Source organism: Protopterus annectens, chromosome 16.part0 (assembly GCF_019279795.1).
Source record: "Protopterus annectens isolate FY-2018-M chromosome 16.part0, PAN1.0, whole genome shotgun sequence".
Classification (NCBI taxonomy): domain Eukaryota; kingdom Metazoa; phylum Chordata; order Ceratodontiformes; family Protopteridae; genus Protopterus; species Protopterus annectens.
Window position 1 is genome coordinate 710,132,101 of NC_056750.1, and position 13,737 is coordinate 710,145,837.

The window sequence follows — 13,737 nt, forward strand, 5'->3', positions numbered from 1 at the left end:
CCATTCATCTACAGGAATCTTGTTCTTTCGGTCACTCCTTCAGCTCCAGAGTTCTCCGAGAAAGGAAGAACAAATTAATACTGAAAGGTCCCCTTAAGCTTTCCTTCGAGAAGGATTTAGCCAGCTCCTCATCATCCTCCAAGTCTCCCTCTTCAAAGTAAGAGAAGGTTAAGTCGTCAGAGTCATTCTCCTGCACCGACTATTTTGTCTGGACCTCCTCGAAGTATTAAAATTGTATAACCTTATACCTCTTCTGCTCCATTGTCCTCAGATCTGGTCAAGGTTATCGATGTTGACACTGCAGTGTTGGCCCCAAGTCTTTCAGAGCCGACTGAGAAATTACATCTGAGCTGGTCTCCCCAACTTTACTCTCTCCCATATTACTGAGGTCTAGGTCACCTACGCTGTCATCCAGATCCTCCAAGAGTCTTTTGCAAGAGTATGTAGAGAGAGTAGTGCTTAGACTTTTGAAGTAGTTTGGTTTACCAAAATTGTTGCTGGCTCAGACCCAGTCGAGTCCGGAGCCATCTAAGACCATTCTCCCTGTGTCTGTTCCTCTTCCAAGTCCTGTTGGTCCTTCGGAGCCAGAGATTTTGGTACCACTTGTGGAACCCTCTGTTCCAGCACCCTTTGTGTCTGTCTTGGAGCCAAGTTCTGCTCCAACACCTTCAGCATCGTCCTTGATGTGTAAGAGCTGAAGCTCACCAATTGGCCCCGACAGGGACGCTTGGTGCCAAACTTCCTCTGTGCCGAGCTTACTGCTTGGTGCATTTTCTAGGTTGAGCTTGGACCCTACATCCATCTTGGAGCCGATCGCTACCTCCGTTTCTTTAGAACCGGGGCTGCCCTTTGAGCCCAGAAAGCTCTGCATTCTAAATGATTAGGAGCGTGCTGTGTTGTTGTGAGCACCGCTCAAGGGAACCAGTTCTCTTTCCCCCTCAAGCATCGACTAAAGTCTCAGCACCATCTGTCTCTCTCTGTTGGCAGCAGAGACCCGCAGCCTCAGGAGCCCCTGTTGAGTTGCCCCCAGTCTTCCGAGACCTCCCTGAATACCCTTCTGAGGAACCCCCCTCAGAAGAGGACATGCTAGAGGAAGCATTTAGACTCCCTGGATGAGTCCATCACCTTAGACACTGACCTTGAGGAGTCAGAAAGGTTCCCTAGGTCGTCCTCTGATGATATCTCATTTGTAGATATTTTTAGATATCTTGAAGCAGAGTGGCGGCTGGCCCACTGTCACCCCTTCTGATGAGGAGTCAGTGTACCTGAAGGCTTTCTGGTCTCAACCGTCAGCCTCTTGGGTGTCTCCACCTTTTGATGAGCTCCTGGAACTAGTTAGTCCGAAGGTGTGGGAAACTCCTGATGCCGTGGAACCAGTCCCCAGAAGATGCAACAAATTTCTCTCAGCCCCCAAAGAGAGAAAGTTGTTGACCACAGGTGTGCCTGTAGATGCCATGGTGGTGGTGGCAGCCACATAGAAGAAACTAGCGGAGACGTCATCTGTCCGTCCACCGAACAAGGAGTCTCGAACGGTGGATAGATATGGGAAGTGTATCTTCTCTTCAGAGGCTTTTACTCTTAAATTGCTGTATTACCTCACACATTTTATTAGGCTTCAAAAAGATCTAAAGGAGCTAGGAGATGCTCTCCAAGGTACATCAACTGAAGGAGTCCCTGAGAAATTTACTGCTCAGTTGTCCACCTTAAAGTCCATTGTTCTCTCCTCCTTGAGGCTGATATCCCATGCAGCAGATGGAGTGGGTAGGGCAGCATGTTCAGGGGTTTCCCTTAGGAGACACTCTTGGATGTGCTTATGGAATTTTGCGGAGCCCTTCAAATCTACTTTTACCAATGCCCCCTTTTACGGTTCGTCTTTGTTTGGATCTAAGGTAAAAGATACACTCGCCAGGTGCGAACAGGAAGGGAAAACTCTCTCTTCCGTGGGAGTACGTTTTACCGTCCCTTTTAGACCATATCCGATGGGTCAGATTGGCGGGAAAATGTGGTGTAAGAAATCCCAGAGACTTTTCCCAGACCCACAGGGTGATTCCTCCTTCAGAGCCAAGGGAAGAGCTAATGGTAGACATCACCCTAGAGGCGGGGGGGGGGGTCCCCAAAATCAGGGTGGCCGCGATTCTTTTCGTGGCCGTCCCTGTCATCGCTCCTGATGTGTGGCCCGGCTGTGCTTCTCTGGAGCCAGTTGGGGATCACTTATCTTTTTATCCATTAGCCTGGCTCAACATCACCCAAGACAAGTGGGTACGAAGAATAATCACTAGAGGATACTCCATACACTTCTTTCTCCCACACCACACTCCCAAGAAGATCCAAGATGTTCCATCCAATCACAGGGATCAGGCAACCATAGAAGTTCAAAAGTTGCTTTCAAAGAGAGTCATCCAAACCGTCCCCGCAGACCAGATAGGATTCGGAACTTACTCCAGATTCTTTTTAGTGCCAAACTGAACTGGGGACTGGAGGCCCATTTTGGACCTCAGCAAATTAAACAAATCAGGTGGTGCTGCGGTAGTGTTGTTGCCTCACAGTAAGACGTTGTCCTGTTCAATTCTCAGCTAGAGCATCGTCTGTGTGGAGACCAGCATGAATGGACATACCTTCGTTGAAGGTTGTGCGTCAGGGCTGGCAACTCAGCACATAAAAATGTACTGCCAATCATTAGCTGACTAGAGTTCCGCTGTGGCGACCCCTAACCGGGAAAAGCTGAAAGACGCAACAAGTAAAGACGTCCAAGTTCTGAATGGTAACCCTGCAGTCTATACTCCCTCTGTTAGGGAACGACAGTTGGATGTGCTCCATAGATCTCCTGGATGTGTACTACCACATCAAAATGGCCAGAGCATCCAGGAGTCCTCTGCGCTTCCGGCTGGGAGCCAGTCATTACCAATTTCATGCTCTGGCCTTTGGTCTTACCACAGCCCCCAGGATTTTCACCAAATGCGTGGCAGTAGTGACAGCTCACTTGAGACGTTGTGGATTCCAAGTGTTTCCGTACCTGGACGTCTGGCTCCTGACTGCCACCACCAGCCACCTACTCCTACAAGCCAGGAATTCAACCATCCAGCTCTGCACCCAGCTAGTAATTATGATAAATTGCAGAAAGTCTGCCACAGCAAGAGGTTCTCCCATTCGATTCTCGGCGTGGCTTGGGAGTGCCTTCTGTGTGGAGTCTGCATGTCCTCTCCGCGGTTGGGTAGCATTCGTAAGACATGCTTGAGTAAATGGGCTTGCCTTCATTGAAGGTTGGTCATCAAGCTGGCACCTCTGCGTTTTGTAAAAAAAAAATCTACTGCCAATCATTAGCGGACCAGAGTTCCGCTGTGGCGACCCCTTACCGGGAAAAAGCCGAAAAGACAAACATAGCCACAGAATTGGACACAGTCGCCATGATGGCTCGTCTTCCTGCTGACAGAATTCAAAATCTCAGACAACAGATATACAGCTTACTTCCGCTACAAAAAGTCAAGGCTAGGACAGTGTTGAAACTTTTAGGGAACATGGCTTCTACCATAACTCTAGTTCTGCTAGCCAGATTGCATATGCGAATCCTTCAATGGCTACTTTTTTCCCAGTGGTCTGTTCAACAACTGCCTCGGTCTCATCATATTCTCATAACGCAATCTTGCAAAAAGGATCTTCGTTGTTGATTCAGCCTGATCAACTGACGACAGGAACACCCTTCCTTCCTCGCCGACCCATTGCTACTGTGACCACGGATGCCTCCCAGATGGGGGGGGGGGCATTATCTAGGCAGGACTGTCCAAGACACATGGCAAGATCATGAGGCTCACTTGCATATCAGTGTCCTAGAGATGAGAGCAGTGCTACTAGCATTGCAAGCACTTCACAACTTTCTTCCTCTAGGAAAGATAGCAATCCAATTGGACAATGTCAGTGGTATGGTATCTAAACAAGCAAGGCAGTACCAGATCTTAGCCCCTATGTCGAGAGGCTCTTAGTGTTTGGCAGTGGGCGATATCTTCCCAGCAGTTTCTAGTAGCAACGCGTATCACTGGGACAACCAGTGTGATAGCCGACAAGCTCAGCAGGGCAGTCTTGATGCCGCACGAGTGGTCTCCAAATCAGAAAGTCACAGAACAGATTTTTTGCAAATGGGGACAGCCTTACTGCGATATTTTTGCCAGTCCAATCAACACCAAATGCAGCATCTACTTCTCCCTTATCCCCCCTTCAGGGGAAGTCACCAAGAGACGCACTTGGCAAGAAAAGTTTCCCCAATGGGGTACTTAGCTTTCAAGAAGACTTCGGCTGAAGTATTTTCATAAATCTCAGGAGCTGGCCGACAGGCACTTGCGAACTGCTTCTGCTTCGGGCACTGCGCGGCAAGAAAGACTGAAGAAAATGGCATCGGCTGCCTCTTTTATACCCCTGCCACACTGACGTCAGGGAAGAAGTGACGACAACCGTTGCCGGACCTAGACTTTGGAATTCGGCCGACTGAGGACCCGCCTGACGGCAGGATAACCCATCTGTAATGACTGCAGCTGTATGAGCACTCGAACATCTACATTTATGGTAGGTACAAAACTGTACTTTCCCTTCACCCCTACCTCCACACCCTCAGCTTGACAGCTTGGCTGCTCCACTTCTATCCCTAGTCAGGCTTTATGATTTTTCACCTGCAGTGACACATATCCTCACGTCTTCCCACAATCCTTTCACGAGGAAATTATTCGCTAGCAACTGGAGAAGATTATCTATCTGGGCAAAAGAGAAAAATGTAAATCCTTACACAGCACCCATCCCCTTTGTGTTAGAATTCCTAACCAAACTTTTCCGTCAGGGATCAGCTGCTGCTACAATTAAAGTTTAACTGGCAGCGATATCCAATTTTTATTTGGGACAACATGAGCCTAATCTGATAGCTCACAGATTGTATAAAACTTTCCTTAGAGGCACTATCTTGCTATGACCTCCCTTTCTGGATCCTGTATCTCCTTGGGATCTAAATTTCATTCTGTCCAAACTTACTTCCCTGCCTTTTGAACCCGCGCATTCTTGTGAACTGAAGCTTCTGTCTTGGAAGACCATTTTTCTATTGGCTATTACATCCGCTAGAAGGGTGTTAGAGTTGCAAGCACTGTCAGTCAAACCACCTTTCTTGATTTTTCATAGAGACAGTTTCCCTTCATACAAACCCTTCCTTCATCCCCAAAGTTTGCTCTGTCTAATTAGAACCTATTTATCAAACTGCATGTATTTTTTCCTAATCATTCAAATGGTGCAGAATATAAATTTCATCAACCTGACGCTCTCAGACAGTTACGGGTCTCCTTGCATAGAACCAAGGAGCGTAGAAAATCAAACCAATTGTTTGTATCCTTTTCTGAAACAAGGATAGGTCTGCCAGTCTCCAAGGTAACTCTATCTTATTGGATTTCCAACTGTATCTCTCTTTTCTACTCTTCCAATGGAAAAGAACTTCCATTTAAAATTAAGGCTCATTCTACCAGATCCCTGTCCACATCTGCTGCCTTTCAAGCCAGAGTCACAATTGACAGTATTTGTGCAGCAGCAACGTGGGCTACCCCTCATACCTTTATTCCTCATTAGAAATTGGATTTGACCTCAAGGGTAGCGCTTCCTTTGGTTCCACGGTTCTTAAGAGTATATTCCTGTGAGCCACCCGAAATAGTGGTGCTAGGGACGCTGTCCCATACGTAAGAATGAAGCCAAGATAGGACTACAAAACAAAAAGAAGTTATGTACTCACCATAACGTTCCATGTTTGTAGTCCATCTCACCCTTCATTCTTGAACCCACCCACCTACCCCCGTCCATGTATCCCTGGTGGATCTGGAGACAGGATAGTATTGCCTTTGGTAGGGTGGAGACCTTTCATCTTTGTAGTTCTTTGTAGATAACTTTTCACTTTTATAGTCAGCAGGAAAGAACATCTGGGGATTCTTAGTACTGTACTATGGGGATACCTACCTTGCCATAAGCCAACTAAGAGACTTTGAGCTTTGTAATCAGCCGAGTCGGAGCCGAGGATTGGCTCCGAACCCATATGTAAGAATGAAAGGCGAGATGGACTACAAACATGGGATGTTATGGTGAGTACATAACTTCTTTGTCTGTGCTGTGCCCTTTGGCTTGCTTACTGCTCCCAGGGTCTTAACAAAATTCATATCCCCTGTGACCGCCTTCTGCAGGACAAAGAGAATTCAGATTTATCCTTACTTCTACAATTGCTTCATTCAGGTAGCAAGCCTAGAAAAACACAGCGCGGATGTATTTTACTCCCAAGTCTTCTGCCCTCAGTGGGGTTTACCATCGCTACACAAAAATTTCAGACAGACTCCACAAACAGGATGGTGTTTCTGGGGGTCTTCCTGGACTCTACTATTCAGAACACTTTATTACCTCCAGAGAAAGTCTCCTTCCTGACCTTGTATTTCAGAAAACTGTTGGTTAGGAATTATGTCATAGTCAAGGAGTATGTCATGCCCCTGGGATATATGGCCTCTTGCCTTCTCATGATCCCCATAGCTAGAATACACACGAGAAAACTGCAGTGGTACCTCAAACATGTGGTGCCAACATTCACAGTTTCTCATCTTCAAGATGTTACTGCTTTGTTGCCTCAGGAAGGAGTTTCTTTGGTGGGCCCAAGCATGTCCCCTCAATCAAGGCCTCCTCTTCAGGTTCATTTCTCAGGACAAAACTCTGACAGTAGATGCTTCAGAAATAGCCTGGGGAGCCCACATCAACTGCTTCCAGACTCAAGGCAGGTGGGAGTCCAAGTTCAAAAACAAGCACATAAATCTAAAAGAACTTAAAGCAGTCCAAAAAGGTCTAATTGCTTTCTGAAAGAAATGGAAACCTGGAATTGTCCTGGTGAAGACAGACAATACCACAGTTATGTGGTACAAAAATGGGGGGGGAACCCACTCTTACCCACTTTGCTGCCTAGCCATGGACAAAACAGCACACTCCGTAGGGCTGCACCTCATGGCACTGTACCTACTGGGAGAAAGCCGGCTAAAGGATCACCTCAGCAGGAGTCTTTCAGACCCCCAGGAGTGGCAACTGCATTGGGGAGTCTTTCTCAGCATAAATGAAAAATGGGGTGTGCCACAAATAGATCTTTTTGCCACCAAAGAAAATGCTCACTTGGAAAAGTTTTTCTCCAGGGACAAAATGAAGTCAGTCTGAAAGACAGATAACTTGGTTTGAAGTGTGTCTCAGCTTCAAGCCCTTGTGTGTGTGGAGTCCTATTATATTTTGAAATGTTAAACCTACAATTGGGGTTATCACCTGTCCCACTTTGCGAGGGACAGTCCCTCTTTGGGCAGTTGTGTCCTGCAAAGAAATTAAAAAAATGGCAAATGTCCTGAGGTTTTAGGACAACATATTTCCTACATTTTATGTAATAGTTGCATAAAACATTTATTCTGCATCTGAAACACCTAAATGTTTTAAGAAACAGAATAAGCAACTAAAATGCTACAAGAATAAGCTTTTATTTAGAGAAAAATTGAAGTTCTGTCCTTTGTACTGGTCGTGAGTATGTTTTGCCATACAAAATATGACGTTTGTACCAAAAATGTCCCAATTGGGCATTTAAAAAGGTGGCAACCCTACCTACAATAGAGTTTATAACAAAAATATTCACTTTATGTAAATGTTGAATTTTCTTTATTGAATTATGTCTTTTCATTTTTATAACATTGTGACAAGCCTATTGCAAATATCGTGGAACCTATCTGTAAATGTTTAATTAACTGTATGAACTATGTCCTTTTGTAACATGTGAAATGTAACTTGCAATTATTTTGGAGCTTTTCTCCCCGGGCCCCCACTGAAAATGGGCTATTGGCGCTGTGGACTTCCCCATTCATGAAACTTAAATAAAATAAATAAATAAAATCTCCCACCTGGACATGGTGTCACTCAGTATCAACCCTTCCTTTATGCCCAAGGTTGTGATGGAGATGACTTGAAATCAAGCTATACACTTGCCTACATTCTTCTCTAACCCCCAAAACAAGGGAGAAAGGATCCTTTATTCTTCGGGCATACATAGACAACTGCATTACTACTTGGATTGAACCAAGTGTGTCAGATAATCAGACAGACTGTTTGTGGTTTTTGCCAGTTCCTCTAAGGGGAAACCAGTTTCCAAGCAAGCCATCACCAGATGGATCTCCCACTGTATCTCCTTTTACTGCAGCCATCGTGGTAAGAAGCTTCTTGATGCTGTAAGGACACTTTCAGCTAGGGCCCACTTCTACCTCTATTGCTTTTCTTAAAAGAGTGGCCATTAAGGACATTTGGAAGTAGTTACTTGGTCCCTCTGTGCACACCTTCACAAAACATTGCCATCTTCCTACCTTTTCAAAATCCAGAGCAGGATGTGCCACTACAGCCATTTTGCAGAGCATCCTTGCCTCTCTTTAAATCTTCCATCCATGCTTCTTTCAGAATTGGGAATCATCCCACAAGTCAGGACTGCAACAGTGAAACACTGTGAACATAGTATTGTTGTGTACACTTACCTAAATGTAGATTAGTGTATTCACTGTTGCAGTATTATTTCTCTTCCTCCTTTTCCTCTACTGTATGGGCTAGTACATTCACCTTCTTAGCTGGGTGATTCCCCTCCCCTTGCTCCTTCTCAACTCTTCTGGAATCCATGGTCTCAGACTTCTGAACTCACAGATCTACTGGGAGCCTCCTACTCATTGGGGGCAAGAAAGCACCAAGGTCATTGTGCTGCCAACTCCCGTTATATTCAAACGTAGTGACATCAGATAGGGTGTATACCAGCTCCTGGAGGAGGAGGAAAAAGGAGTCTGGTAGTTGGGCTGCCCAATGGCTTCCACAGCAGGAAATTCCTCAAGTCAGGACTGCAACAGTGAGTACACTCAAACATCTACATTTATGGCAAGTGTACTCAGCTGTATGTTCTCTCTGTATACATTTCAGCCTTGAACTGAAGAAGACACGTGTCAACACCTTTTTTGGTGTATCCTTGGGCCACCTGCATCAACAGTACCTACTCTGTTACTGGTTCAGGGCTGGCTCTTGCAAGGAAGAAAAATTGCTATAAAAGAGGTAGCTTGCTCAACACAGTTTGCTGGTGAGTGAACTCTAATATTATGACATTTATAGTGATCTCATATTGAAGATCTGTTACGGCTGAATGTTTTGCACAGATGTACTTTTTTAGAGCTTCTTCCTCAACAGGGCAAGAAGACTGTCTTCATCTCCCTTCCCCACCCTGTAGGTTCTTGGCTTGATGGTCACCTTTCCAGCCTGCTGTTTGCGATTGTGTTTAATAGGGTTATTTTTCCTCTTATTTCAGTCTCTCCTTGCTGGTTATTAAAGAGAACTGTTGAGAAGGTCAAACTCTCTTGTATGGTGATCCTCCAAGAGAAGGAACAGACTGCCAAAAAGAGAATGGAAGAACTCTGGGGTACTGCATAGAATGTTTAGCTGAGTGTTCCATTTCCACAGTGTGAAAGTGTGACCAAAGTTTGACTGGTTGAGCTTGAGGAATTGTGCCTCATGGGACTTCTCACCTGAACTAAGCAAATTCTACACCTAATGCTCTTCTTCCTGAGGTACCTCAGATCTCTTTTACTACCTCTGGAGACCAGGTGTGGTCTGTGAGGGCACAGTGACAGATAAGTTTCAAAATTCTAATATTTATTTTAGAATATAGATTTGGTTAGCTAATGTAGTATTTATTAGTAGCAGTCACTTGCACACTTGACTGCGTCTCTACAACTTTGCATAAATTTCAAGACATCTGTCATTAGCACATACTTGAATGCGTTCACTGTTTTTGGACCCACAGTAAAAGAGATGCTTACCATAAATGAGCAAGTGATTAAGACTGTCTGCTGTAGGGATATGTTTTCCCACCCTCCAAAGAACTTTTTCCTGGAACCAGAAGAGTGAAAAGAAGCTCTGGTTTCAAAAATCCCTGACTTTTGTCCTGGACACTTTTGGTTACAGATCCTCCTGAGGCAGAAGGGGGAACAACTTTAATGGACAGCACTCCAGTGGCAGAGACTGTCCACAAAATTAAGGGTTTCAAGGACCCTTCAGAGAGAAATTCTTCCAGCACTCCTGAATAGTTGACTGACTGCTGAACTTTGGAGCCAGTCAGGTATCATTCATCTCTGCACCATCATGCCTGGTTAACCATTACTCAAGTTACTTTGGTTCACAAGATAATCACCAGAAGCTTTGTTACTGTGTTTGCTTTTTCTCCAATCAACAAAAAAAAGAATTCCCAACTTTCCACCTAGTCAAAGAAATGTGACTGCAACTGAGTTAGCAAAGCTGCTGGAAAAAAGTCATCTGGAAGTCCCACCAGACCAGCAAGGACCTGGAGTCTATTAAAGATTTTTCTTTTTCTGGAGAAAAAAAAATGGGACTTTAGACCCATTCTTGACCTCGGTTATGTAAATCAGTTTGTCAGGCAAAGTTTCAAATGGTCATGGTGCAGTCTATATTATGTCTTCTGGGGAAGGATGATTGGATGTATTCATTAGATCCTCTGGATGCTTACTACCATGTAAAGATAGTAAAGCAATCCAGAAGGTTCTCTGTTTTTGGCTGGAGCCAGTTTGTCTCACCACAGCCCCCAAGGTGCTCTGCAAATGCATGGCAGTGGTAGCACCTTACCTGAGGCTGCAAGGGTACTGAGTGTTAACGTATCTGGGAGGGGGGGGGGGGCTGGCTCCTTACTGCTTCCACCATATATTAACCAATTAAGTGCATGGTCTTTCTCCTGTTCTCCAAACAGTTGGGTATCAGACAAAAAGCCAACTGACTCCAGTCTGGTCAATACGAGTTTGTAGGGTACCACATGGACACGACATCCGAGAAAACCAAGTTCCCACAATCATGGATCCTTTCTATTACTCTTCAAGCCTTGCAAGTTGTTGCTTCACACAATCCTGTAGCAAGGATAATCATTTCAGTTCAGTAATCAACTTTGCATCAGCCTTTCTACTTTCCAGTACATCACACACTGGTATGCATGCATAATATTCTGTTGTTGCTGACCTCTTCTCTTGTTTCCTGATGTTGTCCTTTCTGATATCCACCCCTGATGGCCACTGTAAGAATAGACACCTCCCTCCTTGGGTGGGGGGTGCATTATGAAGGTGTCCAATGCACATGGTTTGTATCAATAATCAACCTTGACACCACTCTTTTGGAAATGAGCACTCAGACTAGATTCTTGGGAATTTAGGGCTGTCTCCCCAAAGGTGTGATCTCCATCCAGATGGAGAACATGGCAGTAGTGTGATACATCAACAAAGAGGGGAACCTACTTACACCAGTTATGCCAAAAACCCATGAAGGTTTCCTAGTGAGCACTGTTCTTTACAGTGCTTTTTGGTGGCATTGCACATCTCTGGGAGTTCCAGTGTTTTAGCATACAAACTGAGCTGGTGTATTCATCTGCCCCACGAATGGTCCCTCAACCAAGCAGTGGCAACAGTGAATTAAAGTCACTGGAACCAGCTGTGTCACGACCTTTTCTCTTCCCAACTAAACATCAAGTGCATCATTTACTTTGCCCTGATGGCCTTGGAAGGTGAGTCACCGAGGGACACACTGGTCCTTAGTTGTTCCTCTGGTCTTTTGTACGTCTTTCCACCCTTTCTCCCCATAAATAAATTTCTACAGAAAGCCATCTGGCGCAAGGTGAGCTCTCTTATGGCCTTGGCAGATTTGCTTCCCCTATCTTTGGTCTCATCTGAAATACCCTACATGGTTTCTGGATCCTCATCTACACCATCTGTCCCATATGTCCAGCCAGCCTCACTAAGACCTGGAAGGAATACAATTTAACTGTATGGTTCCTCCAATTCCAGTGATGTCTTGGGATGCCAGGCATTTTTGTGTTGCCACATTTTGTTGTCATCCCAGACACCCAACATAAGGAAGGTTTACAGAAGTAAGTGAAAAAGATACGCCGATTAGACTTCTTGTAAGGTCATGGGTCTGTTTTTGGCACATCTCCTTTTTATTTTTGAATTTCTTGCAGTATTTCAAAAAGATGCTAATTTACTTGCCGTTGAAGTTTGAATGTCAGCCATATCCATATTTCATGATGGGGAAAACCACAGCTTTACTGCATCCTAACTCATTCCCTCCAGTACAGCTCTTCTGAGTGTGTGACTTTAACTCCTCGTGGATGTGGCTTGAGAATTTAAAAGAATAAAGTTGTCAGCGTACAATTTTATCAAATACTCATTGATAGAGGTCAAATATCAGTACTGTTGTGTGTGCCATTATGTAAACTTCTGGATAAAGTATACTGATACCTTGCATGTAGCATGGTTTTGGAATTATTAATGCAAATATGAAGAAGCAATATTTGATGCTTAGAGGCGCAGTAGGGAGGTAACTGTAGAAATGCCTGGAGACACACTCTCTTGTAATGAGTTAAAGTTGTCCAAGGCTTTCTTAAAGATAATTTTCTTCTTGGACCCCCTATCAAAGGCCCCATTCCTCATTGGGATACTATGATTCTGGCATTTATCAAACCCCTTTTTGAACCAGAGGTGTCTACAGATTTGAAATTTTTGTCTTGGAAAACTATTTCCCAAAGCTGTCACCTTTATTGGAAGAATTTCAGAGATTTAAGCCTTGCCTTGCAAAACTCCCTACTTGATCTTTAATAAGTGTAGGGTGTCCCATTGAACTAACTATAAATCTCTTCCTAAGTTGGCATCAGGGGCATTTCTTAAGTCAGTGTTCTTATTAGATCTTTCTAAGTTAAATATATCTTTCACTTGATAGACGGTCATTGTAAATTGAGATTCTGTTTATATTGAACTAGTAGTTCAGGAAAACAGATCAGGTTTTTATTTAATTCTTAAAAGCTGAATCCTGCCAAGGTGTTTATAAAGTCAGATTGTCCAGGTGGCTGTTGATGCCTTTGTCTGTGTAGAAAAAGGATTTGCACTTCCACATAAACCTCAGGTTCAGTCAACTAAAGAAGTGAAAGCCTCCACTGCTTTCCTCTCCAGAGTTCCCATAGTTGATGTTTGTGCTACAGCTTCATGGTGTACAGTTCCATACCTTTGTGTCTCACCATAAGCTGGATGTACAGTCAAGATCACTTGCATTTTTCAGCTCCACCATCCATTGGAATATCCTTCTTTGAGAATAGCATAGAATTTCTAGTAGCTGGGGAATCTGCCCCACTCATTGGGTCAAACGGATAAGACGTCAGATAAGAAAGTTACGGACTTAACATAATGCTAGATCTGTGTTGTCTTTATCCATCGAGATCTATCCCTCCACTCCTCTTGCCATAATTGTCACATTCAGCTCTTGGCTGACCGATTGGACCTGATCAGACTCTTCTCATAATTTCAGCCTTTGACCTGATCTTTCCTATTATCTACATTGGCAGGGTATAATGTTTTTTTTTTTTTTTTACTTGGGCATATCTTAGGATATATGCAGTGTATTGAGGCAAACTCAGTCTGAGGTGTAGAAGGGCATTGTAAGGGAGAAACCTGAGCCCCATATCCAAAAGCTGGGGAAAAAAGGCACTGAGATTTGATGGTCTGGATAGATAGGCAACATGGGTGCATTATGGCAAGTACATAATAACTTTTGTTTGAACTTGATTTTGTGAAGTGTTTTTTGGCATTATCTTGTAACATATAACAGTTTCATCTTTTACTTTCAAATAGAATGTAGACTGAATAATTC

General features: G+C 44.2%; 1 protein-coding gene across 13 annotated transcripts in view; it reads left to right on the forward strand.

The window, feature by feature from the left end:
- LOC122790995 (zinc finger protein 618-like) overlaps positions 1–13,737 on the forward strand; it is a 2,638,133-nt gene that overhangs the window by 375,877 nt on the left and 2,248,519 nt on the right. The gene's annotated exons all lie outside the window — the stretch shown is intronic.